Below are 20195 nucleotides of genomic sequence, written 5' to 3' on the forward strand. Positions count from 1 at the left end.
CAAAGAAAAAAACGATGTTTATCGTGATGTCTCTCCCACTTTCAGAAATATTATCTCAGATTCAACTTGTGATCACAAACATCCAATTATGTAACTAACTCTTTGACTACCTACCGTGAAATCAAAACCACGAAATTTTGAAATATCCTCTCTCCTAAATCAGTCGAAACTTCGTTAATCTTAAAACCTCCGACTCAGGCATAACTTCCCCCTTGATATTACCTCCGAAATTAATCAGGATTTTGCATATGTTTTCTCCATCAACTACACTTCAATACACTTTTTCTGAACCCAAAATTAATTGAATCCCAATTCTACTTGGACCAGATGGAGTCCCAAAACATACCCTCAAATTCTGCGGACATGAAATTTCTACCTATTCCATTACTTTCTACGTCTCATTGAATGCACCTAACTTGCCCACTGAATGGAACATTAATAAGATAATAACAATACATAAAACCATCCCAATCCCCCCCCCCTAATTTCAGACTAATTGCAATCAGGTCCACATGCTGCAAGCTTTTTGAACTCATAGTTGCAGAGGAAATACGCACGCTTAGATTTGATTAACTTTTTCCGGTCACTGATGTATTCTTTAACGCTACAGAATGTCGCCATTATAGCTCAGTGGTTACAGCTCAAGTCTTGTAACCAAGAGACAAAGTTCGACTTTCACAGCTGGCATTCGTTTACAGATTATTCGTCTCGTTTAGCGGTCAATAATTCGTTCTTGCATGCTGTAAAATGCCACCGTCATAATTGAGCACTATTCATTTAAAACAGGGATCGTGAGTTCGTTTCTCATTATTGGTTTTTAACCGTTTGCAAAATTTACTTCTTTTATAACGGTCACTGATGAGATCCTGTCCGTCGTGCAATATCGCCATCATAGCACAACGGTAAGAGCACTGGTCTTAAAAACCCGGAGTCGGAAGTTCGATGCTCACGAGTAGCTATTTTCGTTTGCAAATTTTTATTCTTTTATAACGGTCACTGATGAGTTTTTGCACATAGTCGACAATTGCCATCGTAGTTCAGCGGTTAGAGCACTGATCTTGTAAACCAGGGGTCGTAAGTTCGATTCTAACTGGTAGCTTTTATTTCTCGTTTGCAAACTTTTCATTTTTTATAAAAGGCATTGATGAGTATCGTGCAATGTCGCCATCGTAGCTCAGCGGTTAGAGCACTGGCCTTGTAAACCAGCGGTCGTGAGTTCGATTCGCACTGGTGGCTTTTTTGCCCGTTTGCTAATATTTCGTATTTCATGAAGGTCATTGATGAGTCCTTGTCATCCGGGCAATGTCGCCATCATAGCTCAGCGGTTAGAGCACTGGTCTTGTAAACCAGGGGTCGTGAGTTCGATTCTCACTGGTGGCTGTTTTTGCCCGTTTGCAAACTTTTCGTATTTTATGAAGGTCATTGATGAGTTCTTGTCCATTGTGCAATGTTGCCATCATAGCTGAGTGGTTGGAGCACTTGTCTTGTTAACCAGTGGTCATGAGTTCGATTCACGCTGTTGGATATTTTTGCCCGTTTGCGAAGTTTTCGTTTTTCATGAAGGTCATTGATGAGTCCTTGTCCTCCGAGCAATGTTGGCATCATAGCTAAATGGTTAAAGCACTGGTCTTGTAAACCAGGGGTCGTGAGTTCGATTCTCACTGGTGGCTTTTTTGCCCGTTCGCTAATTTTTCGTGTTTCATGAAGGTCATTGATGAGTATCGTGCAATGCTGCCATCGTAGCTCAGCGGACATAGCACTGGTCTTATAAACCAGGGGTCGTGAGTTCGATTCTCACTGGTGGCTTTTATGCCCGTTTTCAAATTTTTCGTTTTTCATGAAGGTCATTAATGAATATCGTGTAATATCGCCATCATAGCTCAGCGGTTCGAGCACTGGTCTTGTAAACTACCGGTCGTGAGTTCGATTCTCACTGTTGGCTTTCTGCGTTTGCAAACTTTTTGTTTTTCATGAAGGTCATTGATGAGTCCTTGTCCATTGTGCAATGTTGCCATCATAGTTCAGTGGTTAGAGCACTGGTCTTGTTAACCAAGGGTCGTGAGTTCGAATTTCTCTGGTGGCGTTTATTCCCGTTTGCAAACTGTTCGTTTTTCATGAAGGTCATTGATGAGTATCGTGCAATGTCGCCACCATAGCTCAGCGGTTAGAGCACTGGTCTCGTAAACCAGCGTCGTGAGTTCGAGTCTCGCTGTAGGTTTTTTTTCCCCCGTTTGCAAACTTTTCGTTTTTCATGAAGGTCATTGATGAGTCCTTGTCCTCCGGGCATAGTCGCCATCATAGCTCAGCGGTTAGAGCGCTGGTCTTGTAAACCAGCGGTCGTGAGTTCGATTCACACTGGTGGCTTTTTGCGTTTGCAAGCTTTTCGTTTTTCATGAAGGTCATTGATGAGTACTTGTGCAATGTCGCCATCATAGCTCAGCGGTTCGAGCACTGGTCTTGTAAACTAGCGGTCGTGAGTTCGATTCTCACTGTTGGCTTTCTGCGTTTGCAAGCTTTTCGTTTTTCATGAAGGTCATCGATGAGTCCTTGTACTCCGGGCAATGTTGCCATCATAGTTCAGTGGTTAGAGCTCTTTTCTTGTAAACTAGGGGTCGTGAGTTCGATTCTCACTGGTGGCTTTTTTGCCCGTTTGCTAATTTTTCGTTTTTCATGAAGGCCATTGATGAGTATCGTGCAATTCCGCCATCATAGCTCAACGGTTAGAGTACTGGTCTTGTAAACCAGCAGTCGTGAGTTCGATTCTCACTGGTGGCTTTTTTGCCCGTTTGCTAATATTTCGTCTTTCATGAAGGTCATTGATGAGTCCTTGTCCTCCGGGCAATGTCGCCATCATAGCTCAACGGCTAGAGCACTGGTCTTGTAAACCAGGGGTCGTGAGTTCGATTCTCACTGGTGGCTGTTTTTGCCCGTTTGCAAACTTTTCGTATTTTATGAAGGTCATTGATGAGTCCTTGTCCATTGTGCAATGTTGCCATCATAGCTGAGTGGTTGGAGCACTTGTCTTGTTAACCAGTGGTCATGAGTTCGATTCACGCTGTTGGATTTTTTTGCCCGTTTGCAAAGTTTTCGTTTTTCATGAAGGTCATTGATGAGTCCTTGTCCTCCCAACAATGTTGGCATCATAGCTCAGCGGTTCAGGGGTCGTGAGTTCGATTCTCAGTGGTGGCTTTTTTGCCTGTTCGCTAATTTTTCGTGTTTCATGAAGGTCATTGATGAGTATCGTGCAATGTTGCCATCATAGCTCAGCGGACATAGCACTGGTCTTGTAAACCAGGGGTCGTGAGTTCGTTTCTCATTGGTGGCTTTTATGCCCGTTTGCAAATTTTTCGTTTTTCATGAAGGTCATTGATGAGTATCGTGTAATGTCGCCATCATAGCTCAGCGGTTCGAGCACTGGTCTTGTAAACCAGCGGTCGTGAGTTCGATTCTCACTGGTGGATTTTTGAGTTTGCAAGCTTTTCGTTTTCCATGAAGGTCATTGATGAGTATCGCGCAATGTTGCCGTCGTAGCTCAGCGGTTAGAGCACTGGCCCTGTAAACCTGAGGTCGTGAGTTCGATTCTCGCTGTTGGATTTTTTCGCCTGTTTGCAAACTTTTCGTTTTTCATGAAGGTCATTGATGAGTCCTTGTCCTCCGGGCAATGTCGCCATCATAGCTCAGCGGTTAGAGCACTGGTCTTGTAAACCAGGGGTCGTGAGTTCGATTCTCACTGGTGGCTGTTTTTGCCCGTTTGCAAACTTTTCGTATTTTATGAAGGTCATTGATGAGTTCTTGTCCATTGTGCAATGTTGCCATCATAGCTGAGTGGTTGGAGCACTTGTCTTGTTAACCAGTGGTCATGAGTTCGATTCACGCTGTTGGATATTTTTGCCCGTTTGCGAAGTTTTCGTTTTTCATGAAGGTCATTGATGAGTCCTTGTCCTCCGAGCAATGTTGGCATCATAGCTAAATGGTTAAAGCACTGGTCTTGTAAACCAGGGGTCGTGAGTTCGATTCTCACTGGTGGCTTTTTTGCCCGTTCGCTAATTTTTCGTGTTTCATGAAGGTCATTGATGAGTATCGTGCAATGCTGCCATCATAGCTCAGCGGACATAGCACTGGTCTTATAAACCAGGGGTCGTGAGTTCGATTCTCACTGGTGGCTTTTATGCCCGTTTTCAAATTTTTCGTTTTTCATGAAGGTCATTAATGAATATCGTGTAATATCGCCATCATAGCTCAGCGGTTCGAGCACTGGTCTTGTAAACTACCGGTCGTGAGTTCGATTCTCACTGTTGGCTTTCTGCGTTTGCAAACTTTTTGTTTTTCATGAAGGTCATTGATGAGTCCTTGTCCATTGTGCAATGTTGCCATCATAGTTCAGTGGTTAGAGCACTGGTCTTGTTAACCAAGGGTCGTGAGTTCGAATTTCTCTGGTGGCGTTTATTCCCGTTTGCAAACTGTTCGTTTTTCATGAAGGTCATTGATGAGTATCGTGCAATGTCGCCACCATAGCTCAGCGGTTAGAGCACTGGTCTCGTAAACCAGCGTCGTGAGTTCGAGTCTCGCTGTAGGTTTTTTTTCCCCCGTTTGCAAACTTTTCGTTTTTCATGAAGGTCATTGATGAGTCCTTGTCCTCCGGGCATAGTCGCCATCATAGCTCAGCGGTTAGAGCGCTGGTCTTGTAAACCAGCGGTCGTGAGTTCGATTCTCACTGGTGGCTTTTTGCGTTTGCAAGCTTTTCGTTTTTCATGAAGGTCATTGATGAGTACTTGTGCAATGTCGCCATCATAGCTCAGCGGTTCGAGCACTGGTCTTGTAAACTAGCGGTCGTGAGTTCGATTCTCACTGTTGGCTTTCTGCGTTTGCAAGCTTTTCGTTTTTCATGAAGGTCATCGATGAGTCCTTGTACTCCGGGCAATGTTGCCATCATAGTTCAGTGGTTAGAGCTCTTTTCTTGTAAACTAGGGGTCGTGAGTTCGATTCTCACTGGTGGCTTTTTTGCCCGTTTGCTAATTTTTCGTTTTTCATGAAGGCCATTGATGAGTATCGTGCAATTCCGCCATCATAGCTCAACGGTTAGAGTACTGGTCTTGTAAACCAGCAGTCGTGAGTTCGATTCTCACTGGTGGCTTTTTTGCCCGTTTGCTAATATTTCGTCTTTCATGAAGGTCATTGATGAGTCCTTGTCCTCCGGGCAATGTTGCCATCATAGCTCAACGGCTAGAGCACTGGTCTTGTAAACCAGGGGTCGTGAGTTCGATTCTCACTGGTGGCTGTTTTTGCCCGTTTGCAAACTTTTCGTATTTTATGAAGGTCATTGATGAGTCCTTGTCCATTGTGCAATGTTGCCATCATAGCTGAGTGGTTGGAGCACTTGTCTTGTTAACCAGTGGTCATGAGTTCGATTCACGCTGTTGGATTTTTTTGCCCGTTTGCAAAGTTTTCGTTTTTCATGAAGGTCATTGATGAGTCCTTGTCCTCCCAACAATGTTGGCATCATAGCTCAGCGGTTCAGGGGTCGTGAGTTCGATTCTCAGTGGTGGCTTTTTTGCCTGTTCGCTAATTTTTCGTGTTTCATGAAGGTCATTGATGAGTATCGTGCAATGTTGCCATCATAGCTCAGCGGACATAGCACTGGTCTTGTAAACCAGGGGTCGTGAGTTCGTTTCTCATTGGTGGCTTTTATGCCCGTTTGCAAATTTTTCGTTTTTCATGAAGGTCATTGATGAGTATCGTGTAATGTCGCCATCATAGCTCAGCGGTTCGAGCACTGGTCTTGTAAACCAGCGGTCGTGAGTTCGATTCTCACTGGTGGATTTTTGAGTTTGCAAGCTTTTCGTTTTCCATGAAGGTCATTGATGAGTATCGCGCAATGTTGCCGTCGTAGCTCAGCGGTTAGAGCACTGGCCCTGTAAATCTGAGGTCGTGAGTTCGATTCTCGCTGTTGGATTTTTTCGCCTGTTTGCAAACTTTTCGTTTTTCATGAAGGTCATTGATGAGTCCTTGTCCTCCGGGCAATGTCGCCATCATAGCTCAGCGGACAGAGCACTGGCCCTGTAAACCTGAGGTCGTGAGTTCGATTCTCACTGTTGGATTTTTTTGCCCGTTTGCAAACTTTTCGTTTTTCATGAAGGTCATTGATGAGTCCTCGTGCAACGTCGCCATCATAGCTCAGCGGTTAGAGCACTGGTCTTGTAAACCAGGGGTCGTGAGTTCGATTCTCACTGGTGGCTTTTTTTGCCCGTTTGCAAACTTTTCGTATTTTATGAAGGTCATTGATGAGTATCGTGCAATGCCGCCATCATAGCTCAACGGTTAAAGTACTGGTCTGGTAAACCAGCGGTCGTGAGTTCGATTCATACTGTTGGCTTTTTTGCCGGTTTGCTAATATTTCGTCTTTCATGAAGGTCATTGATGAGTCCTTGTCCTCCGCGTAATGTCGCCATCATAGCTCAGCGGTTAGAGCACTGGTCTTGTAAACCAGGGGTCGTGAGTTCGATTCTCACTGGTGGCTGTTTTTGCCCGTTTGCAAACTTTTCGTATTTTATGAAGGTCATTGATGAGTCCTTGTCCACTGTGCAATGTTGCCATCATAGCTGAGTGGTTGGAGCACTTGTCTTGTAAACCAGGGGTCGTGAGTTCGATTCTGACTGGTAGCTTTTTTTTGCCCGTTTGCAAACTTTTCGTATTTTATGAAGGTCATTGATGAGTCCTTGTCCACTGTGCAATGTTGCCATCATAGCTGAGTGGTTGGAGCACTTGTCTTGTTAACCCGTGGTCATGAGTTCGATTCACGCTGTTGGATTTTTTTGCCCGTTTGCAAAGTTTTCGTTTTTCATGAAGGTCATTGATGAGTCCCTGTCCTCCCAACAATGTTGGCATCATAGCTTAGCGGTTCAGGGGTCGTGAGTTCGATTCTCAGTGGTGGCTTTTTTGCCTGTTCGCTAATTTTTCGTGTTTCATGAAGGTCATTGATGAGTATCGCGCAATGTTGCCATCATAGCTCAGCGGACATAGCACTGGTCTTGTAAACCAGGGGTCGTGAGTTCGATTCTCAGTGGTGGCTTTTATGCCCGTTTGCAAATTTTTCGTTTTTCATGAAGGTCATTGATGAGTATCGTGTAATGTCGCCATCATAGCTCAGCGGTTCGAGCGCTGGTCTTGTAAACTAGCGGTCGTGAGTTCGATTCTCACTGTTGGCTTTCTGCGTTTGCAAACTTTTCGTTTTTCATGAAGGTCATTGATGAGTCCTTGTCCTCCGGGCAATGTCGCCATCATAGCTCAGCGGTTAGAGCGCTGGTCTTGTAAACCAGCGGTCGTGAGTTCAATCCTCACTGGTGGATTTTTGAGTTTGCAAGCTTTTCGTTTTCCATGAAGGTCATTGATGAGTATCGCGCAATGTTGCCGTCATAGCTCAGCGGTTAGAGCACTGGCCCTGTAAACCTTAGGTCGTGAGATCGATTCTCGCTGTTGGATTTTTTTGCCTGTTTGCAAACTTTTCGTTTTTCATGAAGGTCATTGATGAGTCCACGTGCAACGTCGCCATCATAGCTCAGCGGTTAGAGCACTGGTCTTTTAAACCAGGGGTCGTGAGTTCGATTCTCACTGGTGGCTTTTTTTGCCCGTTTGCAAACTTTTCGTATTTTATGAAGGTCATTGATGAGTATCGTGCAATGCCGCCATCATAGCTCAATGGTTAAAGTACTGGTCTGGTAAACCAGCGGTCGTGAGTTCGATTCATACTGGTGGCTTTTTTGCCGGTTTGCTAATATTTCGTCTTTCATGAAGGTCATTGATGAGTCCTTGTCCTCCGCGTAATGTCGCTATCATAGCTCAGCGGTTAGAGCACTGGTCTTGTAAACCAGGGGTCGTGAGTTCGATTCTCACTGGTGGCTGTTTTTGCCCGTTTGCAAACTTTTCGTATTTTATGAAGGTCATTGATGAGTCCTTGTCCACTGTGCAATGTTGCCATCATAGCTGAGTGGTTGGAGCACTTGTCTTGTAAACCAGGGGTCGTGAGTTCGATTCTCACTGGTAGCTTTTTTTTGCCCGTTTGCAAACTTTTCATATTTTATGAAGGTCATTGATGAGTATCGTGTAATGTCGCCATCTTAGCTCAGCGGTTAGAGCACTGGTCTTGTAAACCAGGGGTCGTGAGTTCGATTCTCACTGGTGGCTGTTTTTGCCCGTTTGCAAACTTTTCGTTTTTCATGAAGGTCATTGATGAGTCCTCGTGCAACGTCGCCATCATAGCTCAGCGGTTCGAGCACTGGTCTTGTAAACCACCGGTCGTGAGTTCGATTCATACTGGTGGCTTTTTTGCCCGTTTGCTAATATTTCGTTTTTCATGAAGGTCATTGATGAGTCCTTGTCCTCCGGGTAATGTCGCCATCATAGCTCAGCGGTTAGAGCACAGGTCTAGTAAACCAGGGGTCGTGAGTTCGATTCTCACTGGTGGCTTTTTTTTTGCCCGTTTGCAAACTTTTCGTATTTTATGAAGGTCATTGATGAGTCCTCGTGCAACGTCGCCATCATATCTCAGCGGTTTGAGCACTGGTCTTGCAAACCAGGGGTCGTGAGTTCGATTCTCACTAGTGGCTTTTTTTGCCCGTTTGCAAACTTTTCGTTTTTTATGAAGGTCATTGATGAGTCCTTGTCCATTGTGCAATGTTGCCATCATAGTTCAGTGGTTAGAGCTCTGGTCTTTTAAACCAGTGGTCGTGAGTTCGAGTCTCACTGTTGGTTTTTTTTCCCCGTTTGCAAACTTTTCGTTTTTCATGAAGGTCATTGATGAGTCCTTGTCCATTGCGCAATGTTGCTATCATAGTTCAGTGGTTAGAGCACTGGTCTAGTAAACCTGGAGTCGTGAGTTCGATTCTCACTGGTGGCTTTTTTTTTGCCCGTTTGCAAACTTTTCGTATTTTATGAAGGTCATTGATGAGTCCTCGTGCAACGTCGCCATCATAGCTCAGCGGTTCGAGCACTGGTCTTGTAAACCAGGAATCGTGAGTTCGAGTCTCGCTGTTGGTTTTTTTTCCCCGTTTGCAAACTTTTCTTTTTTCATGAAGGTCATTGATGAGTCCTTGTCCATTGTGCAATGTTGCCATCATAGTTCAGTGGTTAGAGCTCTGGTCTTGTAAACCAGGGGTCGTGAGTTCGATTCTCACTGGTGGTTTTTTTGCCCGTTTGCTAATTTTTCGTTTTTCATGAAGGTCATTGATGATTATCGCGCCATGTTGCCGTCATAGCTCAGCGGTTAGAGCACTGGCCCTGTAATCCAGAGGTCGTGAGTTCGATTCTCACTGTTGGATTTTTTTGCCCGTTTGCAAACTTTTCGTTTTTCATGAAGGTCATTGATAAGTCCTTGTCCTCCGCGCAATGTCGCCATCATAGCTCAGCGGTTAGAGCACTGGCCCTGTAAACCAGAGGTCGTGAGTTCGATTCTCACTGTTGGATTTTTTTGCCCGTTTGCAAACTTTTCGTTTTTCATGAAGGTCATTGATAAGTCCTTGTCCTCCGCGCAATGTCGCCATCATAGCTCAGCGGACAGAGCACTGGTCTTGTAAACCAGAGGTCGTGAGTTCGATTCTCACTCTTGGAATTTTTTGCCCGTTTGCAAACTTTTCGTATTTCATGAAGGTCATTGATGAGTCCCTGCTCAATGTCGCCATCATAGCTCAGCGGTTAGAGCACTGGTCTTGTAAACCAGGGGTCGTGAGTTCGATTCTCACTGGTGGCTTTTTTTGCCCGATTGCAAAATTTTCGTATTTTATGGTCATTGATGATTATCGTGCAATTTCGCCATCATAGCTCAGCGGTTAGAGCACTGGTCTTGTAAACCAGCGGTCGTGAGTTCGATTCTCCATGGTGGCTTTTTTGCCCGTTTGCTAATTTTTCGTTTTTCAAGAAGGTCATTGATGAGCACCGTGCAATGTCGCCATCATTGCTCAGCGGTTAGAGCACTGGTCTTGTAAACCAGCGGTTGTGAGTTCGGTTCTCATTAGTGGCTCCTTTTGCACGTTTGGTAATTTTTCGTTGTTCATGAAGGTCATTGATGAGTCCTTGTCGATCGGGTAATGTCGCCATCATAGCTCAGCGGTTAGAGCACTGGTATTGTAAACCAGGGGTCGTGATTTCGATTCTCACTGGTGGCTTTTTTGCCCGTTTGCTAATTTTTCGTTTTTCATGAAGGTCATTGATGAGTATTGTGCAATGTCGCCATCATAGCTCAGCGGTTAGAGCACTGGTCTTGTAAACCAGCGGTCGTGATTTCGATTCTCACTGGTGGCTTTTTTGCCCGTTTGCTGATTTTTCGTTTTTCATGAAGGTCATTGATGAGTACCGTGCAATGTTGCCATCAAAGCTCAGCGGTTAGAGCACTGGTCCTGTAAACCAGGGGGTCGTGAGTTCGATTCTCACTGTTCGATTTTTTTTGCCCGTTTGCAAACTTTTCGTTTTTCATGAAGGTCATTGATGAGTCCTTGTCCTCCGGGCAATGTTGCCATCTTAGCTCAGCGGACAGACCACTGGTCTTGTAAACCAGGGGTCGTGAGTTCAATTCTCACTGGTGGCTTTTTTGCCAGTTTGCTAATTTTTTGTTTTTCATGAAGGTCATTGATGAGTCCTCGGGCAACGTCGCCATCATAGCTCAGCGGTTAGAGCACTGCTCTTGTAAACCAGGGGTCGTGAGTTCGATTCTCACTGGTGGCTTTTTTTGCCCGTTTGCAAACTTTTCGTATTTTATGAAGGTCATTGATGAGTCCTTGTCCTCCGGGCAATGTTGCCATCTTAGCTCAGCGGTTGGAGCACTTGTCTTGTAAACCAGGGGTCGTGAGTTCGATTCTCACTGGTGGCTGTTTTTGCCCGTTTGCAAACTTTTCGTTTTTCATGAAGGTCATTGATGAGTCCTCCGGCAACGTCGCCATTATAGCTCAGCGGTTTGAGCAGTGGTCTTGTAAACCAGGGGTCGTGAGTTCGATTCTCACTGGTGGCTTTTTTTGCCCGTTTGCAATTTTTACGTATTTTATGAAGGTCATTGATGAGTATTGTGTAATGTCGCCATCATAGCTTAGCGGTTCGAGCACTGGTCTTGTAAACCAGCGGTCGTGAGTTCGATTCTCACTGTTGGCTTTCTGCGTTTGCAAACTTTTCGTTTTTCATGAAGGTCATTGATGAGTCCTTGTCCATTGTGCAATGTTGCCGTCATAGTTCAGTGGTTAGAGCACTGGCCCTGTAAACTAGAGGTCGTGAGTTCGATTCTCACTGTAGGTTTTTTTTCCCCGTTTGCAAACTTTTTGTTTTTCATGAAGGTCATTGATGAGTCCTTGTCCATTGTGGAATGTTGCCATCATAGCTGAGTGGTTGGAGCACTTGTCTTGTAAACCAGGGGTCGTGAGTTCGATTCTCACTGGTAGCTTTTTTTTGCCCGTTTGCAAACTTTTCGTATTTTATGAAGGTCATTGATGAGTATCGTGTAATGTCGCCATCTTAGCTCAGCGGTTAGAGCACTGGTCTTGTAAACCAGGGGTCGTGAGTTCGATTCTCACTGGTGGCTGTTTTTGCCCGTTTGCAAACTTTTCGTTTTTCATGAAGGTCATTGATGAGTCCTCGTGCAACGTCGCCATCATAGCTCAGCGGTTCGAGCACTGGTCTTGTAAACCACCGGTCGTGAGTTCGATTCATACTGGTGGCTTTTTTGCCCGTTTGCTAATATTTCGTTTTTCATGAAGGTCATTGATGAGTCCTTGTCCTCCGGGTAATGTCGCCATCATAGCTCAGCGGTTAGAGCACAGGTCTAGTAAACCAGGGGTCGTGAGTTCGATTCTCACTGGTGGCTTTTTTTTTGCCCGTTTGCAAACTTTTCGTATTTTATGAAGGTCATTGATGAGTCCTCGTGCAACGTCGCCATCATATCTCAGCGGTTTGAGCACTGGTGTTGCAAACCAGGGGTCGTGAGTTCGATTCTCACTAGTGGCTTTTTTTGCCCGTTTGCAAACTTTTCGTTTTTTATGAAGGTCATTGATGAGTCCTTGTCCATTGTGCAATGTTGCCATCATAGTTCAGTGGTTAGAGCTCTGGTCTTTTAAACCAGTGGTCGTGAGTTCGAGTCTCACTGTTGGTTTTTTTTCCCCGTTTGCAAACTTCTCGTTTTTCATGAAGGTCATTGATGAGTCCTTGTCCATTGTGCAATGTTGCTATCATAGTTCAGTGGTTAGAGCACTGGTCTAGTAAACCTGGAGTCGTGAGTTCGATTCTCACTGGTGGCTTTTTTTTTGCCCGTTTGCAAACTTTTCGTATTTTATGAAGGTCATTGATGAGTCCTCGTGCAACGTCGCCATCATAGCTCAGCGGTTCGAGCACTGGTCTTGTAAACCAGGAATCGTGAGTTCGAGTCTCGCTGTTGGTTTTTTTTCCCCGTTTGCAAACTTTTCTTTTTTCATGAAGGTCATTGATGAGTCCTTGTCCATTGTGCAATGTTGCCATCATAGTTCAGTGGTTAGAGCTCTGGTCTTGTAAACCAGGGGTCGTGAGTTCGATTCTCACTGGTGGTTTTTTTGCCCGTTTGCTAATTTTTCGTTTTTCATGAAGGTCATTGATGATTATCGCGCCATGTTGCCGTCATAGCTCAGCGGTTAGAGCACTGGCCCTGTAATCCAGAGGTCGTGAGTTCGATTCTCACTGTTGGATTTTTTTGCCCGTTTGCAAACTTTTCGTTTTTCATGAAGGTCATTTATAAGTCCTTGTCCTCCGCGCAATGTCGCCATCATAGCTCAGCGGTTAGAGCACTGGCCCTGTAAACCAGAGGTCGTGAGTTCGATTCTCACTGTTGGATTTTTTTGCCCGTTTGCAAACTTTTCGTTTTTCATGAAGGTCATTGATAAGTCCTTGTCCTCCGCGCAATGTCGCCATCATAGCTCAGCGGACAGAGCACTGGTCTTGTGAACCAGAGGTCGTGAGTTCGATTCTCACTCTTGGAATTTTTTGCCCGTTTGCAAACTTTTCGTATTTCATGAAGGTCATTGATGAGTCCCTGCTCAATGTCGCCATCATAGCTCAGCGGTTAGAGCACTGGTCTTGTAAACCAGGGGTCGTGAGTTCGATTCTCACTGGTGGCTTTTTTTGCCCGATTGCAAAATTTTCGTATTTTATGGTCATTGATGATTATCGTGCAATTTCGCCATCATAGCTCAGCGGTTAGAGCACTGGTCTTGTAAACCAGCGGTCGTGAGTTCGATTCTCCATGGTGGCTTTTTTGCCCGTTTGCTAATTTTTCGTTTTTCAAGAAGGTCATTGATGAGCACCGTGCAATGTCGCCATCATTGCTCAGCGGTTAGAGCACTGGTCTTGTAAACCAGCGGTTGTGAGTTCGGTTCTCATTAGTGGCTCCTTTTGCACGTTTGGTAATTTTTCGTTGTTCATGAAGGTCATTGATGAGTCCTTGTCGATCGGGTAATGTCGCCATCATAGCTCAGCGGTTAGAGCACTGGTATTGTAAACCAGGGGTCGTGATTTCGATTCTCACTGGTGGCTTTTTTGCCCGTTTGCTAATTTTTCGTTTTTCATGAAGGTCATTGATGAGTATTGTGCAATGTCGCCATCATAGCTCAGCGGTTAGAGCACTGGTCTTGTAAACCAGCGGTCGTGATTTCGATTCTCACTGGTGGCTTTTTTGCCCGTTTGCTGATTTTTCGTTTTTCATGAAGGTCATTGATGAGTACCGTGCAATGTTGCCATCAAAGCTCAGCGGTTAGAGCACTGGTCCTGTAAACCAGGGGGTCGTGAGTTCGATTCTCACTGTTCGATTTTTTTTGCCCGTTTGCAAACTTTTCGTTTTTCATGAAGGTCATTGATGAGTCCTTGTCCTCCGGGCAATGTTGCCATCTTAGCTCAGCGGACAGACCACTGGTCTTGTAAACCAGGGGTCGTGAGTTCAATTCTCACTGGTGGCTTTTTTGCCACTTTGCTAATTTTTTGTTTTTCATGAAGGTCATTGATGAGTCCTCGGGCAACGTCGCCATCATAGCTCAGCGGTTAGAGCACTGCTCTTGTAAACCAGGGGTCGTGAGTTCGATTCTCACTGGTGGCTTTTTTTGCCCGCTTGCAAACTTTTCGTATTTTATGAAGGTCATTGATGAGTAACGTGCACTGCCGCCGTCATAGCTCAGCGGTTAGAGCACTGGTCTTGTAAACCAGGGGTCGTGAGTTCGATTCTCACTGGTGGTTTTATGCCCGTTTGCTAATATTTCGTCTTTCATGAAGGTGATTGATTAGTCCTTGTCCTCCGGGCAATGTCGCCATCATAGCTCAGCGGTTAGAGCACTGGTCTTGTAAACCAGGGGTCGTGAGTTCGATTCTCACTGGTGGCTGTTTTTGCCCGTTTGCAAACTTTTCGTATTTTATGAAGGTCATTGATGAGTTCTTGTCCACTGTGCAACGTTGCCATCATAGCTGAGTGGTTGGAGCACTTGTCTTGTAAACCAGGGGTCGTGAGTTCGATTCTCACTGGTGGCTTTTTTTGCCCGTTTGCAAACTTTTCGTATTTTATGAAGGTCATTGGTGAGTATCGTGTAATGTCGCTATCATAGCTCAGCGGTTAGAGCACTGGTCTTGTAAACCAGGGGTCGTGAGTTCGATTCTCACTGGTGGCTGTTTTTGCCCGTTTGCAAACTTTTCGTTTTTCATGAAGGTCATTGATGAGTCCTCCGGCAACGTCGCCATTATAGCTCAGCGGTTTGAGCAGTGGTCTTGTAAACCAGGGGTCGTGAGTTCGATTCTCACTGGTGGCTTTTTTTGCCCGTTTGCAATTTTTACGTATTTTATGAAGGTCATTGATGAGTATTGTGTAATGTCGCCATCATAGCTTAGCGGTTCGAGCACTGGTCTTGTAAACCAGCGGTCGTGAGTTCGATTCTCACTGTTGGCTTTCTGCGTTTGCAAACTTTTCGTTTTTCATGAAGGTCATTGATGAGTCCTTGTCCATTGTGCAATGTTGCCGTCATAGTTCAGTGGTTAGAGCACTGGCCCTGTAAACTAGAGGTCGTGAGTTCGATTCTCACTGTAGGTTTTTTTTCCCCGTTTGCAAACTTTTTGTTTTTCATGAAGGTCATTGATGAGTCCTTGTCCATGGTGGAATGTTGCCATCATAGTTGAGTGGTTAGAGCTCTGGTCTTGTAAACCAGAGGTCGTGAGTTCGATTCTCACTCTTGGATCTTTTTGCCCGTTTCCAAACTTTTCGTTTTTCATGAAGGTCATTGATGAGTCCTTGCTCAATGTCGCCATCATAGCTGAGCGGTTAGAGCACTGGTCTTGTAAACCAGGGGTCGTGAGTTCGATTCTCACTGGTGGGTTTTTTTGCCCGTTTGCAAACTTTTCGTATTTTATGAAGGTCATTGATGAGTATCGTGCAATGCCGCCATCATAGCTCAACGGTTAGAGTACTGGTCTTGTAAACAAGCGGTCGTGAGTTCGATTCTCACTGGTGGCTTTTTTGCCCGTTTGCTAATATTTCGTCTTTCATGAAGGTCATTGATGAGTCCTTGTCCTCCGGGCAATGTCGCCATCATAGCTCAGCGGTTAGAGCACTGGTCTTGTAAACCAGGGATCGTGAGTTCGATACTTACTGGTGGCTGTTTTTGCCCGTTTGCAAACTTTTCGTATTTTATGAAGGTCATTGATGAGTCCTTGTCCATTGTGCAATGTTGCCATCATAGCTGAGTGGTTGGAGCACTTGTCTTGTTAACCAGTGGTCATGAGTTCGATTCACGCTGTTGGATTTTTTTGCGTGTTTGCAAAGTTTTTGTTTTTCATGAAGGTCATTGATGAGTCCTTGTCCTCCGAACAATGTTGGCATCATAGCTCAGCGGTTAAAGCACTGGTCTTGTAAACCAGGGGTCGTGAGTTCGATTCTCACTGGTGGCATTTTTGCCCCTTTGCTAATTTTTCGATTTTCATGAAGGTCATTGATGAGTATCGCGTAATGTTGCCGTCATAGCTCAGCGGTTGGAGCACTTGTCTTGTAAACGTGAGTTCGATTCTCACTGTTGGATTTTTTTGCCCGTTTGCAAAATTTTCCTTTTTCATGAAGGTCATTGATGAGTCCTCGTGCAACGTCGCCATCATAGCTCAGCGGTTAGAGCACTGGTCTTGTAAACCAGGGGTCGTGAGTTCGATTCTCACTGTGGCTTTTTTTGCCCGTTTGCAAACTTTTCGTATTTTATGAAGGTCAGTGATGAGTCCTCGTGCAACGTCGCCATCATAGCTCAGCGGTTAGAGCACTGGTCTTGTAAACCAGGGGTCGTGAGTTCGATTCTCACTGGTGGCTTTTTTGCCCGTTTGCTAATATTTCGTCTTTCATGAAGGTCATTGATGAGTCCTTGTATTCCGGGCAATGTCGCCATCATAGCTGAGCGGTTAGAGCACTGGTCTTGTAAACCAGGGGTCGTGAGTTCGATTCTCACTGGTGGCTGTTTTTGCCCGTTTGCAAACTTTTCGTATTTTATGAAGGTCATTGATGAGTCCTTGTCCATTGTGCAATGTTGCCATCATAGCTGAGTGGTTGGAGCACTTGTCTTGTTAACCAGTGGTCATGAGTTCGATTCACGCTGTTGGATTTTTTTGCGTGTTTGCAAAGTTTTCGTTTTTCATGAAGGTCATTGATGAGTCCTTGTCCTCCGAACAATGTTGGCATCATAGCTCAGCGGTTAAAGCACTGGTCTTGTAAACCAGGGGTCGTGAGTTCGATTCTCACTGGTGGCTTTTTTGCCCCTTTGCTAATTTTTCGATTTTCATGAAGGTCATTGATGAGTATCGCGCAATGTTGCCGTCATAGCTCAGCGGTTGGAACACTTGTCTTGTAAACCTGAGGTCGTGAGTTCGATTCTCACTGTGTGATTTTTTTGCCCTTTTGCAAACTTTTCTTTTTTCATGAAGGTCATTGATGAGTCCTCGTGCAACGTCGCCATCATAGCTCAGCGGTTCGAGCACTGGTCTTGTAAACCACCGGTCGTGAGTTCGATTCATACTGGTGGCTTTTTTGCCCGTTTGCTAATATTTCGTTTTTCATGAAGGTCATTGATGAGTCCTTGTCCTCCGGGTAATGTCGCCATCATAGCTCAGCGGTTAGAGCACAGGTCTAGTAAACCAGGGGTCGTGAGTTCGATTCTCACTGGTGGCTTTTTTTTTGCCCGTTTGCAAACTTTTCGTATTTTATGAAGGTCATTGATGAGTCCTCGTGCAACGTCGCCATCATCTCTCAGCGGTTTGAGCACTGGTCTTGCAAACCAGGGGTCGTGAGTTCGATTCTCACTAGTGGCTTTTTTTGCCCGTTTGCAAACTTTTCGTTTTTTATGAAGGTCATTGATGAGTCCTTGTCCATTGTGCAATGTTGCCATCATAGTTCAGTGGTTAGAGCTCTGGTCTTTTAAACCAGTGGTCGTGAGTTCGAGTCTCACTGTTGGTTTTTTTTCCCCGTTTGCAAACTTTTCGTTTTTCATGAAGGTCATTGATGAGTCCTTGTCCATTATGCAATGTTGCTATCATAGTTCAGTGGTTAGAGCACTGGTCTAGTAAACCTGGAGTCGTGAGTTCGATTCTCACTGGTGGCTTTTTTTTTGCCCGTTTGCAAACTTTTCGTATTTTATGAAGGTCATTGATGAGTCCTCGTGCAACGTCGCCATCATAGCTCAGCGGTTCGAGCACTGGTGTTGTAAACCAGGAATCGTGAGTTCGAGTCTCGCTGTTGGTTTTTTTTCCCCGTTTGCAAACTTTTCGTTTTTCATGAAGGTCATTGATGAGTCCTTGTCCATTGTGCAATGTTGCCATCATAGTTCAGTGGTTAGAGCTCTGGTCTTGTAAACCAGGGGTCGTGAGTTCGATTCTCAATGGTGGTTTTTTTGCCCGTTTGCTAATTTTTCGTTTTTCATGAAGGTCATTGATGATTATCGCGCCATGTTGCCGTCATAGCTCAGCGGTTAGAGCACTGGCCCTGTAATCCAGAGGTCGTGAGTTCGATTCTCACTGTTGGATTTTTTTGCCCGTTTGCAAAATTTTCGTTTTTCATGAAGGTCATTGATAAGTCCTTGTCCTCCGCGCAATGTCGCCATCATAGCTCAGCGGTTAGAGCACTGGCCCTGTAAACCAGAGGTCGTGAGTTCGATTCTCACTGTTGGATTTTTTTGCCCGTTTGCAAACTTTTCGTTTTTCATGAAGGTCATTGATAAGTCCTTGTCCTCCGCGCAATGTCGCCATCATAGCTCAGCGGACAGAGCACTGGTCTTGTAAACCAGAGGTCGTGAGTTCGATTCTCACTCTTGGAATTTTTTGCCCGTTTGCAAACTTTTCGTATTTCATGAAGGTCATTGATGAGTCCCTGCTCAATGTCGCCATCATAGCTCAGCGGTTAGAGCACTGGTCTTGTAAACCAGGGGTCGTGAGTTCGATTCTCACTGGTGGCTTTTTTTGCCCGATTGCAAAATTTTCGTATTTTATGGTCATTGATGATTATCGTGCAATTTCGCCATCATAGCTCAGCGGTTAGAGCACTGGTCTTGTAAACCAGCGGTCGTGAGTTCGATTCTCCATGGTGGCTTTTTTGCCCGTTTGCTAATTTTTCGTTTTTCAAGAAGGTCATTGACGAGCACCGTGCAATGTCGCCATCATTGCTCAGCGGTTAGAGCACTGGTCTTGTAAACCAGCGGTTGTGAGTTCGGTTCTCATTAGTGGCTCCTTTTGCACGTTTGGTAATTTTTCGTTGTTCATGAAGGGCATTGATGAGTCCTTGTCGATCGGGTAATGTCGCCATCATAGCTCAGCGGTTAGAGCACTGGTATTGTAAACCAGGGGTCGTGATTTCGATTCTCACTGGTGGCTTTTTTGCCCGTTTGCTGATTTTTCGTTTTTCATGAAGGTCATTGATGAGTACCGTGCAATGTTGCCATCAAAGCTCAGCGGTTAGAGCACTGGTCCTGTAAACCAGGGGGTCGTGAGTTCGATTCTCACTGTTCGATTTTTTTTGCCCGTTTGCAAACTTTTCGTTTTTCATGAAGGTCATTGATGAGTCCTTGTCCTCCGGGCAATGTTGCCATCTTAGCTCAGCGGACAGACCACTGGTCTTGTAAACCAGGGGTCGTGAGTTCAATTCTCACTGGTGGCTTTTTTGCCAGTTTGCTAATTTTTTGTTTTTCATGAAGGTCATTGATGAGTCCTCGGGCAACGTCGCCATCATAGCTCAGCGGTTAGAGCACTGCTCTTGTAAACCAGGGGTCGTGAGTTCGATTCTCACTGGTGGCTTTTTTTGCCCGTTTGCAAACTTTTCGTATTTTATGAAGGTCATTGATGAGTAACGTGCACTGCCGCCGTCATAGCTCAGCGGTTAGAGCACTGGTCTTGTAAACCAGGGGTCGTGAGTTCGATTCTCACTGGTGGTTTTTTGCCCGTTTGCTAATATTTCGTCTTTCATGAAGGTCATTGATTAGTCCTTGTCCTCCGGGCAATGTCGCCATCATAGCTCAGCGGTTAGAGCACTGGTCTTGTAAACCAGGGGTCGTGAGTTCGATTCTCACTGGTGGCTGTTTTTGCCCGTTTGCAAACTTTTCGTATTTTATGAAGGTCATTGATGAGTTCTTGTCCACTGTGCAACGTTGCCATCATAGCTGAGTGGTTGGAGCACTTGTCTTGTAAACCAGGGGTCGTGAGTTCGATTCTCACTGGTGGCTTTTTTTGCCCGTTTGCAAACTTTTCGTATTTTATGAAGGTCATTGGTGAGTATTGTGTAAAGTCGCTATCATAGCTCAGCGGTTAGAGCACTGGTCTTGTAAACCAGGGGTCGTGAGTTCGATTCTCACTGGTGGCTTTTTTTGCCCGTTTGCAATTTTTACGTATTTTATGAAGGTCATTGATGAGTATTGTGTAATGTCGCCATCATAGCTTAGCGGTTCGAGCACTGGTCTTGTAAACCAGCGGTCGTGAGTTCGATTCTCACTGTTGGCTTTCTGCGTTTGCAAACTTTTCGTTTTTCATGAAGGTCATTGATGAGTCCTTGTCTATTGTGCAATGTTGCCGTCATAGTTCAGTGGTTAGAGCACTGGCCCTGTAAACTAGAGGTCGTGAGTTCGATTCTCACTGTAGGTTTTTTTTCCCCGTTTGCAAACTTTTTGTTTTTCATGAAGGTCATTGATGAGTCCTTGTCCATTGTG

General features: G+C 45.0%; 75 non-coding genes across 75 annotated transcripts; all 75 read left to right on the plus strand.

Moving 5' to 3' along the window:
- The first annotated feature begins 1163 nt into the window (after nt 1-1163).
- On the plus strand, nt 1164-1236 carry TRNAT-UGU (transfer RNA threonine (anticodon UGU)). The gene has a single exon. It is a non-coding gene; the product is annotated as a tRNA-Thr (tRNA).
- A 71-nt stretch (nt 1237-1307) lies between these two features.
- On the plus strand, nt 1308-1380 carry TRNAT-UGU (transfer RNA threonine (anticodon UGU)). Its single transcript has one exon. It is a non-coding gene; the product is annotated as a tRNA-Thr (tRNA).
- A 217-nt stretch (nt 1381-1597) lies between these two features.
- Nucleotides 1598-1670, plus strand: TRNAT-UGU (transfer RNA threonine (anticodon UGU)). The gene has a single exon. It is a non-coding gene; the product is annotated as a tRNA-Thr (tRNA).
- A 63-nt stretch (nt 1671-1733) lies between these two features.
- TRNAI-UAU (transfer RNA isoleucine (anticodon UAU)) lies at nt 1734-1806 on the plus strand. Its single transcript has one exon. It is a non-coding gene; the product is annotated as a tRNA-Ile (tRNA).
- A 343-nt stretch (nt 1807-2149) lies between these two features.
- On the plus strand, nt 2150-2218 carry TRNAT-CGU (transfer RNA threonine (anticodon CGU)). Its single transcript has one exon. It is a non-coding gene; the product is annotated as a tRNA-Thr (tRNA).
- A 73-nt stretch (nt 2219-2291) lies between these two features.
- On the plus strand, nt 2292-2364 carry TRNAT-UGU (transfer RNA threonine (anticodon UGU)). Its single transcript has one exon. It is a non-coding gene; the product is annotated as a tRNA-Thr (tRNA).
- A 61-nt stretch (nt 2365-2425) lies between these two features.
- TRNAT-UGU (transfer RNA threonine (anticodon UGU)) lies at nt 2426-2498 on the plus strand. The gene has a single exon. It is a non-coding gene; the product is annotated as a tRNA-Thr (tRNA).
- A 204-nt stretch (nt 2499-2702) lies between these two features.
- Nucleotides 2703-2775, plus strand: TRNAT-UGU (transfer RNA threonine (anticodon UGU)). The gene has a single exon. It is a non-coding gene; the product is annotated as a tRNA-Thr (tRNA).
- A 71-nt stretch (nt 2776-2846) lies between these two features.
- On the plus strand, nt 2847-2919 carry TRNAT-UGU (transfer RNA threonine (anticodon UGU)). The gene has a single exon. It is a non-coding gene; the product is annotated as a tRNA-Thr (tRNA).
- Nucleotides 2920-3388: 469 nt separating this feature from the next.
- TRNAT-UGU (transfer RNA threonine (anticodon UGU)) lies at nt 3389-3461 on the plus strand. The gene has a single exon. It is a non-coding gene; the product is annotated as a tRNA-Thr (tRNA).
- A 205-nt stretch (nt 3462-3666) lies between these two features.
- Nucleotides 3667-3739, plus strand: TRNAT-UGU (transfer RNA threonine (anticodon UGU)). The gene has a single exon. It is a non-coding gene; the product is annotated as a tRNA-Thr (tRNA).
- Nucleotides 3740-3956: 217 nt separating this feature from the next.
- On the plus strand, nt 3957-4029 carry TRNAT-UGU (transfer RNA threonine (anticodon UGU)). Its single transcript has one exon. It is a non-coding gene; the product is annotated as a tRNA-Thr (tRNA).
- Nucleotides 4030-4092: 63 nt separating this feature from the next.
- TRNAI-UAU (transfer RNA isoleucine (anticodon UAU)) lies at nt 4093-4165 on the plus strand. Its single transcript has one exon. It is a non-coding gene; the product is annotated as a tRNA-Ile (tRNA).
- Nucleotides 4166-4508: 343 nt separating this feature from the next.
- TRNAT-CGU (transfer RNA threonine (anticodon CGU)) lies at nt 4509-4577 on the plus strand. Its single transcript has one exon. It is a non-coding gene; the product is annotated as a tRNA-Thr (tRNA).
- A 73-nt stretch (nt 4578-4650) lies between these two features.
- TRNAT-UGU (transfer RNA threonine (anticodon UGU)) lies at nt 4651-4723 on the plus strand. Its single transcript has one exon. It is a non-coding gene; the product is annotated as a tRNA-Thr (tRNA).
- Nucleotides 4724-4784: 61 nt separating this feature from the next.
- Nucleotides 4785-4857, plus strand: TRNAT-UGU (transfer RNA threonine (anticodon UGU)). The gene has a single exon. It is a non-coding gene; the product is annotated as a tRNA-Thr (tRNA).
- A 204-nt stretch (nt 4858-5061) lies between these two features.
- Nucleotides 5062-5134, plus strand: TRNAT-UGU (transfer RNA threonine (anticodon UGU)). The gene has a single exon. It is a non-coding gene; the product is annotated as a tRNA-Thr (tRNA).
- Nucleotides 5135-5205: 71 nt separating this feature from the next.
- On the plus strand, nt 5206-5278 carry TRNAT-UGU (transfer RNA threonine (anticodon UGU)). Its single transcript has one exon. It is a non-coding gene; the product is annotated as a tRNA-Thr (tRNA).
- A 469-nt stretch (nt 5279-5747) lies between these two features.
- Nucleotides 5748-5820, plus strand: TRNAT-UGU (transfer RNA threonine (anticodon UGU)). The gene has a single exon. It is a non-coding gene; the product is annotated as a tRNA-Thr (tRNA).
- A 343-nt stretch (nt 5821-6163) lies between these two features.
- On the plus strand, nt 6164-6236 carry TRNAT-UGU (transfer RNA threonine (anticodon UGU)). Its single transcript has one exon. It is a non-coding gene; the product is annotated as a tRNA-Thr (tRNA).
- Nucleotides 6237-6444: 208 nt separating this feature from the next.
- Nucleotides 6445-6517, plus strand: TRNAT-UGU (transfer RNA threonine (anticodon UGU)). Its single transcript has one exon. It is a non-coding gene; the product is annotated as a tRNA-Thr (tRNA).
- Nucleotides 6518-7132: 615 nt separating this feature from the next.
- On the plus strand, nt 7133-7205 carry TRNAT-UGU (transfer RNA threonine (anticodon UGU)). Its single transcript has one exon. It is a non-coding gene; the product is annotated as a tRNA-Thr (tRNA).
- Nucleotides 7206-7273: 68 nt separating this feature from the next.
- On the plus strand, nt 7274-7346 carry TRNAT-UGU (transfer RNA threonine (anticodon UGU)). Its single transcript has one exon. It is a non-coding gene; the product is annotated as a tRNA-Thr (tRNA).
- A 198-nt stretch (nt 7347-7544) lies between these two features.
- On the plus strand, nt 7545-7617 carry TRNAK-UUU (transfer RNA lysine (anticodon UUU)). Its single transcript has one exon. It is a non-coding gene; the product is annotated as a tRNA-Lys (tRNA).
- Nucleotides 7618-7825: 208 nt separating this feature from the next.
- On the plus strand, nt 7826-7898 carry TRNAT-UGU (transfer RNA threonine (anticodon UGU)). The gene has a single exon. It is a non-coding gene; the product is annotated as a tRNA-Thr (tRNA).
- Nucleotides 7899-8108: 210 nt separating this feature from the next.
- TRNAT-UGU (transfer RNA threonine (anticodon UGU)) lies at nt 8109-8181 on the plus strand. The gene has a single exon. It is a non-coding gene; the product is annotated as a tRNA-Thr (tRNA).
- A 209-nt stretch (nt 8182-8390) lies between these two features.
- On the plus strand, nt 8391-8463 carry TRNAT-AGU (transfer RNA threonine (anticodon AGU)). Its single transcript has one exon. It is a non-coding gene; the product is annotated as a tRNA-Thr (tRNA).
- Nucleotides 8464-8530: 67 nt separating this feature from the next.
- Nucleotides 8531-8603, plus strand: TRNAA-UGC (transfer RNA alanine (anticodon UGC)). The gene has a single exon. It is a non-coding gene; the product is annotated as a tRNA-Ala (tRNA).
- Nucleotides 8604-8675: 72 nt separating this feature from the next.
- Nucleotides 8676-8748, plus strand: TRNAK-UUU (transfer RNA lysine (anticodon UUU)). The gene has a single exon. It is a non-coding gene; the product is annotated as a tRNA-Lys (tRNA).
- A 72-nt stretch (nt 8749-8820) lies between these two features.
- TRNAT-AGU (transfer RNA threonine (anticodon AGU)) lies at nt 8821-8893 on the plus strand. Its single transcript has one exon. It is a non-coding gene; the product is annotated as a tRNA-Thr (tRNA).
- Nucleotides 8894-9105: 212 nt separating this feature from the next.
- Nucleotides 9106-9178, plus strand: TRNAT-UGU (transfer RNA threonine (anticodon UGU)). Its single transcript has one exon. It is a non-coding gene; the product is annotated as a tRNA-Thr (tRNA).
- A 208-nt stretch (nt 9179-9386) lies between these two features.
- On the plus strand, nt 9387-9459 carry TRNAT-UGU (transfer RNA threonine (anticodon UGU)). Its single transcript has one exon. It is a non-coding gene; the product is annotated as a tRNA-Thr (tRNA).
- Nucleotides 9460-9669: 210 nt separating this feature from the next.
- On the plus strand, nt 9670-9742 carry TRNAT-UGU (transfer RNA threonine (anticodon UGU)). Its single transcript has one exon. It is a non-coding gene; the product is annotated as a tRNA-Thr (tRNA).
- A 61-nt stretch (nt 9743-9803) lies between these two features.
- Nucleotides 9804-9876, plus strand: TRNAT-UGU (transfer RNA threonine (anticodon UGU)). Its single transcript has one exon. It is a non-coding gene; the product is annotated as a tRNA-Thr (tRNA).
- Nucleotides 9877-10084: 208 nt separating this feature from the next.
- Nucleotides 10085-10157, plus strand: TRNAT-UGU (transfer RNA threonine (anticodon UGU)). The gene has a single exon. It is a non-coding gene; the product is annotated as a tRNA-Thr (tRNA).
- A 63-nt stretch (nt 10158-10220) lies between these two features.
- TRNAT-UGU (transfer RNA threonine (anticodon UGU)) lies at nt 10221-10293 on the plus strand. Its single transcript has one exon. It is a non-coding gene; the product is annotated as a tRNA-Thr (tRNA).
- A 347-nt stretch (nt 10294-10640) lies between these two features.
- Nucleotides 10641-10713, plus strand: TRNAT-UGU (transfer RNA threonine (anticodon UGU)). The gene has a single exon. It is a non-coding gene; the product is annotated as a tRNA-Thr (tRNA).
- Nucleotides 10714-10923: 210 nt separating this feature from the next.
- On the plus strand, nt 10924-10996 carry TRNAT-UGU (transfer RNA threonine (anticodon UGU)). Its single transcript has one exon. It is a non-coding gene; the product is annotated as a tRNA-Thr (tRNA).
- A 64-nt stretch (nt 10997-11060) lies between these two features.
- On the plus strand, nt 11061-11133 carry TRNAT-UGU (transfer RNA threonine (anticodon UGU)). The gene has a single exon. It is a non-coding gene; the product is annotated as a tRNA-Thr (tRNA).
- Nucleotides 11134-11484: 351 nt separating this feature from the next.
- On the plus strand, nt 11485-11557 carry TRNAT-UGU (transfer RNA threonine (anticodon UGU)). The gene has a single exon. It is a non-coding gene; the product is annotated as a tRNA-Thr (tRNA).
- A 209-nt stretch (nt 11558-11766) lies between these two features.
- Nucleotides 11767-11839, plus strand: TRNAT-AGU (transfer RNA threonine (anticodon AGU)). The gene has a single exon. It is a non-coding gene; the product is annotated as a tRNA-Thr (tRNA).
- A 212-nt stretch (nt 11840-12051) lies between these two features.
- Nucleotides 12052-12124, plus strand: TRNAK-UUU (transfer RNA lysine (anticodon UUU)). The gene has a single exon. It is a non-coding gene; the product is annotated as a tRNA-Lys (tRNA).
- A 72-nt stretch (nt 12125-12196) lies between these two features.
- TRNAT-AGU (transfer RNA threonine (anticodon AGU)) lies at nt 12197-12269 on the plus strand. The gene has a single exon. It is a non-coding gene; the product is annotated as a tRNA-Thr (tRNA).
- A 212-nt stretch (nt 12270-12481) lies between these two features.
- On the plus strand, nt 12482-12554 carry TRNAT-UGU (transfer RNA threonine (anticodon UGU)). Its single transcript has one exon. It is a non-coding gene; the product is annotated as a tRNA-Thr (tRNA).
- A 208-nt stretch (nt 12555-12762) lies between these two features.
- TRNAT-UGU (transfer RNA threonine (anticodon UGU)) lies at nt 12763-12835 on the plus strand. Its single transcript has one exon. It is a non-coding gene; the product is annotated as a tRNA-Thr (tRNA).
- Nucleotides 12836-13045: 210 nt separating this feature from the next.
- TRNAT-UGU (transfer RNA threonine (anticodon UGU)) lies at nt 13046-13118 on the plus strand. Its single transcript has one exon. It is a non-coding gene; the product is annotated as a tRNA-Thr (tRNA).
- Nucleotides 13119-13179: 61 nt separating this feature from the next.
- On the plus strand, nt 13180-13252 carry TRNAT-UGU (transfer RNA threonine (anticodon UGU)). The gene has a single exon. It is a non-coding gene; the product is annotated as a tRNA-Thr (tRNA).
- Nucleotides 13253-13460: 208 nt separating this feature from the next.
- Nucleotides 13461-13533, plus strand: TRNAT-UGU (transfer RNA threonine (anticodon UGU)). Its single transcript has one exon. It is a non-coding gene; the product is annotated as a tRNA-Thr (tRNA).
- Nucleotides 13534-13596: 63 nt separating this feature from the next.
- TRNAT-UGU (transfer RNA threonine (anticodon UGU)) lies at nt 13597-13669 on the plus strand. Its single transcript has one exon. It is a non-coding gene; the product is annotated as a tRNA-Thr (tRNA).
- A 347-nt stretch (nt 13670-14016) lies between these two features.
- On the plus strand, nt 14017-14089 carry TRNAT-UGU (transfer RNA threonine (anticodon UGU)). The gene has a single exon. It is a non-coding gene; the product is annotated as a tRNA-Thr (tRNA).
- Nucleotides 14090-14153: 64 nt separating this feature from the next.
- Nucleotides 14154-14226, plus strand: TRNAT-UGU (transfer RNA threonine (anticodon UGU)). Its single transcript has one exon. It is a non-coding gene; the product is annotated as a tRNA-Thr (tRNA).
- A 70-nt stretch (nt 14227-14296) lies between these two features.
- Nucleotides 14297-14369, plus strand: TRNAT-UGU (transfer RNA threonine (anticodon UGU)). The gene has a single exon. It is a non-coding gene; the product is annotated as a tRNA-Thr (tRNA).
- Nucleotides 14370-14578: 209 nt separating this feature from the next.
- Nucleotides 14579-14651, plus strand: TRNAT-UGU (transfer RNA threonine (anticodon UGU)). The gene has a single exon. It is a non-coding gene; the product is annotated as a tRNA-Thr (tRNA).
- A 65-nt stretch (nt 14652-14716) lies between these two features.
- TRNAT-UGU (transfer RNA threonine (anticodon UGU)) lies at nt 14717-14789 on the plus strand. Its single transcript has one exon. It is a non-coding gene; the product is annotated as a tRNA-Thr (tRNA).
- Nucleotides 14790-14853: 64 nt separating this feature from the next.
- TRNAT-UGU (transfer RNA threonine (anticodon UGU)) lies at nt 14854-14926 on the plus strand. The gene has a single exon. It is a non-coding gene; the product is annotated as a tRNA-Thr (tRNA).
- A 488-nt stretch (nt 14927-15414) lies between these two features.
- TRNAT-UGU (transfer RNA threonine (anticodon UGU)) lies at nt 15415-15487 on the plus strand. The gene has a single exon. It is a non-coding gene; the product is annotated as a tRNA-Thr (tRNA).
- Nucleotides 15488-15558: 71 nt separating this feature from the next.
- On the plus strand, nt 15559-15631 carry TRNAT-UGU (transfer RNA threonine (anticodon UGU)). The gene has a single exon. It is a non-coding gene; the product is annotated as a tRNA-Thr (tRNA).
- A 217-nt stretch (nt 15632-15848) lies between these two features.
- On the plus strand, nt 15849-15921 carry TRNAT-UGU (transfer RNA threonine (anticodon UGU)). Its single transcript has one exon. It is a non-coding gene; the product is annotated as a tRNA-Thr (tRNA).
- A 193-nt stretch (nt 15922-16114) lies between these two features.
- Nucleotides 16115-16186, plus strand: TRNAT-UGU (transfer RNA threonine (anticodon UGU)). Its single transcript has one exon. It is a non-coding gene; the product is annotated as a tRNA-Thr (tRNA).
- Nucleotides 16187-16251: 65 nt separating this feature from the next.
- Nucleotides 16252-16324, plus strand: TRNAT-UGU (transfer RNA threonine (anticodon UGU)). The gene has a single exon. It is a non-coding gene; the product is annotated as a tRNA-Thr (tRNA).
- A 71-nt stretch (nt 16325-16395) lies between these two features.
- On the plus strand, nt 16396-16468 carry TRNAT-UGU (transfer RNA threonine (anticodon UGU)). Its single transcript has one exon. It is a non-coding gene; the product is annotated as a tRNA-Thr (tRNA).
- Nucleotides 16469-16685: 217 nt separating this feature from the next.
- Nucleotides 16686-16758, plus strand: TRNAT-UGU (transfer RNA threonine (anticodon UGU)). Its single transcript has one exon. It is a non-coding gene; the product is annotated as a tRNA-Thr (tRNA).
- A 345-nt stretch (nt 16759-17103) lies between these two features.
- TRNAT-AGU (transfer RNA threonine (anticodon AGU)) lies at nt 17104-17176 on the plus strand. The gene has a single exon. It is a non-coding gene; the product is annotated as a tRNA-Thr (tRNA).
- Nucleotides 17177-17388: 212 nt separating this feature from the next.
- TRNAK-UUU (transfer RNA lysine (anticodon UUU)) lies at nt 17389-17461 on the plus strand. Its single transcript has one exon. It is a non-coding gene; the product is annotated as a tRNA-Lys (tRNA).
- A 72-nt stretch (nt 17462-17533) lies between these two features.
- On the plus strand, nt 17534-17606 carry TRNAT-AGU (transfer RNA threonine (anticodon AGU)). The gene has a single exon. It is a non-coding gene; the product is annotated as a tRNA-Thr (tRNA).
- A 212-nt stretch (nt 17607-17818) lies between these two features.
- On the plus strand, nt 17819-17891 carry TRNAT-UGU (transfer RNA threonine (anticodon UGU)). The gene has a single exon. It is a non-coding gene; the product is annotated as a tRNA-Thr (tRNA).
- Nucleotides 17892-18099: 208 nt separating this feature from the next.
- TRNAT-UGU (transfer RNA threonine (anticodon UGU)) lies at nt 18100-18172 on the plus strand. Its single transcript has one exon. It is a non-coding gene; the product is annotated as a tRNA-Thr (tRNA).
- A 210-nt stretch (nt 18173-18382) lies between these two features.
- Nucleotides 18383-18455, plus strand: TRNAT-UGU (transfer RNA threonine (anticodon UGU)). Its single transcript has one exon. It is a non-coding gene; the product is annotated as a tRNA-Thr (tRNA).
- A 61-nt stretch (nt 18456-18516) lies between these two features.
- TRNAT-UGU (transfer RNA threonine (anticodon UGU)) lies at nt 18517-18589 on the plus strand. The gene has a single exon. It is a non-coding gene; the product is annotated as a tRNA-Thr (tRNA).
- Nucleotides 18590-18797: 208 nt separating this feature from the next.
- On the plus strand, nt 18798-18870 carry TRNAT-UGU (transfer RNA threonine (anticodon UGU)). The gene has a single exon. It is a non-coding gene; the product is annotated as a tRNA-Thr (tRNA).
- Nucleotides 18871-19217: 347 nt separating this feature from the next.
- TRNAT-UGU (transfer RNA threonine (anticodon UGU)) lies at nt 19218-19290 on the plus strand. The gene has a single exon. It is a non-coding gene; the product is annotated as a tRNA-Thr (tRNA).
- A 64-nt stretch (nt 19291-19354) lies between these two features.
- Nucleotides 19355-19427, plus strand: TRNAT-UGU (transfer RNA threonine (anticodon UGU)). Its single transcript has one exon. It is a non-coding gene; the product is annotated as a tRNA-Thr (tRNA).
- A 70-nt stretch (nt 19428-19497) lies between these two features.
- TRNAT-UGU (transfer RNA threonine (anticodon UGU)) lies at nt 19498-19570 on the plus strand. Its single transcript has one exon. It is a non-coding gene; the product is annotated as a tRNA-Thr (tRNA).
- A 209-nt stretch (nt 19571-19779) lies between these two features.
- On the plus strand, nt 19780-19852 carry TRNAT-UGU (transfer RNA threonine (anticodon UGU)). The gene has a single exon. It is a non-coding gene; the product is annotated as a tRNA-Thr (tRNA).
- A 64-nt stretch (nt 19853-19916) lies between these two features.
- TRNAT-UGU (transfer RNA threonine (anticodon UGU)) lies at nt 19917-19989 on the plus strand. The gene has a single exon. It is a non-coding gene; the product is annotated as a tRNA-Thr (tRNA).
- The last annotated feature ends 206 nt before the right edge of the window (nt 19990-20195 follow it).

Source organism: Pholcus phalangioides, unplaced genomic scaffold (assembly GCF_987345545.1).
Source record: "Pholcus phalangioides strain wild (caught in Gottingen) unplaced genomic scaffold, Ppha-v1.0 ptg000009l_1, whole genome shotgun sequence".
Classification (NCBI taxonomy): domain Eukaryota; kingdom Metazoa; phylum Arthropoda; class Arachnida; order Araneae; family Pholcidae; genus Pholcus; species Pholcus phalangioides.